This window comes from Arachis ipaensis, chromosome B07 (assembly GCF_000816755.2).
Source record: "Arachis ipaensis cultivar K30076 chromosome B07, Araip1.1, whole genome shotgun sequence".
NCBI lineage: Eukaryota > Viridiplantae > Streptophyta > Magnoliopsida > Fabales > Fabaceae > Arachis > Arachis ipaensis.
Window position 1 is genome coordinate 11,917,624 of NC_029791.2, and position 5,092 is coordinate 11,922,715.

Sequence of the window (5,092 nt, forward strand, 5' to 3'; positions counted from 1 at the left end):
TTTTTGAGTTTTTGATTTATAAAAGATAGTAATATAAATATTTGATATAATTTTTAAAATTAAATTATAGTTTTTTAAGAAGCTATTTAAGTATTTATAGAAAAATTAAAAAAATATTTTTTTTATAATAAAAAATATTTTTTTATCACTTTTTTTTAAAATAAATACTTTTAAAATTAAAAAATTAAACACAAATTAACTTATTTATAAGCTACTTTTAGTATAAATATTAAAGGAAAAAGGAATTTAATTAAACTGTTTATTTAAACTGGTTCTTATATTAATACATACTATAATTAATTGGTATTAATGATTAATTATTAGTGAATCTCATCGAATATTACTTATAATGAAAACAACTCATCTTTAATGATATTTAATAATTTCTTTAAATGACTTTATTTGAGGAGAGAGTGAGACATATAAAAAGTAAAAACTTGTACAAGAATGTATCACCTTAACATGGTTGAGATTAAAATGCTGGGAAAATTTTGAGAATTAAAATATTTCAGCTATAAGTAGCTAAATGTTTTTAAAATTGACTTCATTTATATAATTCATTTATATTTTAATTTTTCATTTTACTCTTTTATCACTTTATTTATCACATTTTTAATGGCTCTCACATTTTAATCATAATAACATATCCTTAACTAATTTATTGATTTATCTCATTATCATTGAAAACAGATAAAATAACGTTAAGAGGTGAATTGGACAATTTTCAATCTTAGATATCACAACACATTATACACTCATTCACATAATATTTAAGAGTTCATATTTAATACTTGATGTATACACTAAAATTTGAACCCAATTGCAATATATTAAAAAACATATGATTTAACCAGTTGAACTAGGTCTCAGCTGCAGCACAATCAAAAAGCTTGATGCATCAATTCTTAGAGAGATAGTGAAATGGGCTTTGGAATAGAAGGTGTTACATGTGTTGGATAAACATGTGCATGCTAATTGGTCTCCTTCATTGAAATTTTTTGAGTTTGATTTCAGATTCATGTGATGAAGTTATTCACAGTGAACCAATTTTTTAAAATATGAAAAATCACACTAGATCAAATGAAATATGATAATAAATTAATTTAATTTCATATTATTTCACATATACAATAATAAATCATGTTTTTAAATTGTTTTAATTTTTCTTTTTAAAGGTATTATACATTTAAATTACATATAGTTTTTTAAATCACGGTCATCGATAATTTAAAAATTTGTTTCATATTTTTCAAAGTGGAACAATCATTTATTTTAGTTTTTTAATATAGGTGTTTTTAAATTTTATCTGAATTTGAAAAAAATGTCAAATACTTAAATTAATTTATTCAATTACTAAATTTATGGGTTAAGTATTTTTTTCGTCCCTAAAGTATTGGGTCAAAATTAAAATCGTCCTTAACTTTTTTTTTCTTGTTAATATCATCCTCAACATTACAAAATGTTATAAAATCATCATTTTTCTAATTTTTTTTACCAAAATACCCTTCACCTTAATTCCACCATTCACTCTCTGGAGCTCACCTTATTCTAGATCTATTCATGTAGTTAGCTTTTTTTCTCTTTCGTGACTAAATTTGTGTCAATAGTTATTTAAAAAAATTTTCATTTATTTTTTGAATTTTGACATGAAATTTTTAGTTGTTACAGATGGTTCTATTGTTGATGAATTTGTGTTGCTACTTCATTTACTAATTTGCAATCCTATAATTTTTGTTATTGCTGATTTTGGATCTAAAATCATAGTTGATGGTTATTGAATTGTTATTTAATATGAAATTTCTATTGATTTATTTTGTGATTATTGCTGTTGTTGCATCTTCTATTGGGAGCTAGTGAGTTTTTTTGTATTAAAAAAAAGGGAGAGGATTCAGGTGAGAAGTAAAGGGTTGGGAATAATAGGTGAAGTGGTAGTGATTTAGGGTGATAAACTGGTAATAAAGAGAAAAGAAGGTGTGATGGTGATAGTAGTAACGATGATGGTATAAAGAAAAAAAAAGAGGGAGATAGAGAAATTCAGTAATTGTGTTAGTGGTGAAGATGGTAGGAGAGGGTTAAGGTGGTTATTATTATCAGGGGTAAAATTGTCTAAAAATATTATTTTTTTTGAAAAGGACGATTTTATAATGTTTTGTAACGTTGAGAATGATATTGATAAGAAAAAAAGATTGTGGACGATTTTAATTTTAACCCAAGACCTTATGGATGAAAAAAAATACTTAACCCTAAATTTATTCATAATATCCATAAGTTCATATACATAACATCCATAATTTCATATTAATAACATTCATAATTTTGTACTCATAATTAATAAATTTTTATAGTTAATATTACCAAATTTTAAATTATGTGTCTTATTTTATTTTTTAAATTATCTCATATGTGTATTAATGGATCATGATTTTAATTATTTTAATATTTTTTATTTAATATTCATATATATTCTTATTTATTGATTTTAATATGATGAGTTAATAATTATTTTTAGAAATTTATTTCTTAATTTTTGTTTATATTTTATTTTAATAGTCTATATGTAAAATATGAATGATATAATAAAGTTGTTAAAATTATCTAATTTAGCATCCATAATTTTATATGTATAACATCTATAATTTTAAGGGTAATTTAACATAAATAAACCAACATTCATCCAATATTACGTATATCACCTAAAATGAAAAACGTAACGTGAATCACCCCAATCACATCTCTATGCAAATCGAAACAGATAGATTAGATTTAGCTCTCTATATAAATCGAAACAGTTTGGTTCGATTTATACATATTTGCATGTTGTCATAGTAAATCTAATCAGGCTGTTTCGATTTATACATGCATGCATGCTGTCCTAGTAAATCTAATCAGTCTGTTTAGATTTACTAGGATAGTATGCATGCATACATAAATCAAAACAGCCTGATTAAATTTACATTTCGATTTTCAATATGTAATTTGAGAAAAATAATTAACATACTATATTAACAAAATTATCATAATTTATAAAATTAAGTATAAAAATTATTTCTTTAAAATATTGATACACTATATATACACATTCATTAGGATTTTTTAAATAAATATTTTATTTATGGATATAGGTAATTTATAGCATATTTATCAATTTTTATTTTTTTACGTATTTCATTTATCGTGTAAACAAATTAAGATTGCTTATATCTCATTTACACGGTAAATGAGATAAGATACGATTTTATTTGGCATTATCTTATTTGCAAATGAGATAATAGAATTTTAAAAAATACACATAACGAGATAAATTCATAGTTATCTTATTTATACTATAAACGAGATATATGAAGTTATAAATATAAAAATATAACTTTTGAAAATAATAAAATAATATTAATAATTTAATTTAGACTAATTTAAAAAATAAAAATTGATATATTTTGTTACTATTTAGATCGACTTTAATTAAATTATATCTTATCTATATTTTAAATTTTAAATTAATAATTTTTTTCATATTTATTTATACTGAACTATTTAAAATATATGGTTTCAAATAATAGTAGAGATAGACTGTATCAATATTTTAAAGAAATAATTTTTATACTTAATTTCATAAATTATGATAATTTTGTTAATATAGTATGTTAATTATTTTTCTCAAATTACATATTGAAAATCGAAACGTAAATCTAATCAGGCTGTTTCGATTTATGCATGCATGCATACTATCCTAGTAAATCTAAACAGACTGATTAGATTTACTAGGACAGCATACATGCATGTATAAATTGAAACAGCCTGATTAGATTTACTTTGACAACATGCAAATATATATAAATCGAACTAGATTGTTTCGATTTATATAGAGATCTAAATCTAGTCTATCTGTTTCGATTTGTATAAAAATATGATTGGGGTGATTCACATTACATTTTTTATTTTGGGTGATATGCGTAATATTGGATGAATGTTGGATTATTTATGTGAATTACTCTAATTTTAAACACATAATATCTATAATTAATGAATTGGTGCTAATTTAATATTTATTATTTTATTTTGCAGGTCAAAAACTAATAATTTTGGACAATTCTAATTTTTAATAAATAGAGACTGATAGGACTAGTATTGGGCTAGCCCAATTAGAGAATTATACTATAAATAAGAGTATGTGTAATAATGTAAGAGAGGCATAATGTAATTGAAAACTCTACTTTCTCTCTTTGGCCCTAATACTAATGATTTCTCTTCTATTCTCTTTGATTATCTCTAATTCTCTCTAGTTCTTGATACAAATTCGTATCAGAGACTAATTAAATTTAAGATATTTTTATTTTTTATAAAATGTATTGAGATGATTTAATTTTTTTTAGGATTAAAAATATCAGAATGTAAAATTTTATTTGAAAAAAAATTACAGAATTATGAATGTAATAATGAAAAAGGATTTTTTGAGATTTGATTCATAGTAAATTTTGAATTAACTTTTGGTATAATTAAATAAGAGAAGATCATTATAGAAAAATATTAATTGTGTCAATTAATTTATGAGTGATTTATACTTTTTTATCAGTGCAAATATTATTGATCATGTATTTTTATTTATTGTCTATAATGTTTTGGCTATCTAATATTACTCTTTAGAATAATATAACCACGATGACTATTTAAATTAGAGAGCCACTTCAATAAAGACGTCTAAAACGTTTTTTTTAAAGATGTTTTCTTATAATTAAAATTTTACATATATAATCGATCAAATCATATTATTTTTATTAAAATTAGGCCAGACAAATTAATTTGACTGAAAAAATGATAAATCAAATCTTGAACTGATCTAAATTAATATTATTTTTTATAAAAAATGACTACAATATCCTTATTATAGAAAATGACTACAATACCCTTATTAATTTTGAGAACTCTAAATTCTAACCCTTTATTTCTCTGGTCATAAAGTTAGGATTTAGAGTTTTCAAAATTAATATATATAATAGGAATATTTTAGTTATTTTTTATAATAAGAGTATTGTAGTAATTTTTTGTAAAAAATAATATTAATTTAGACCAATTTAAAATTTAATTTACCATTTTT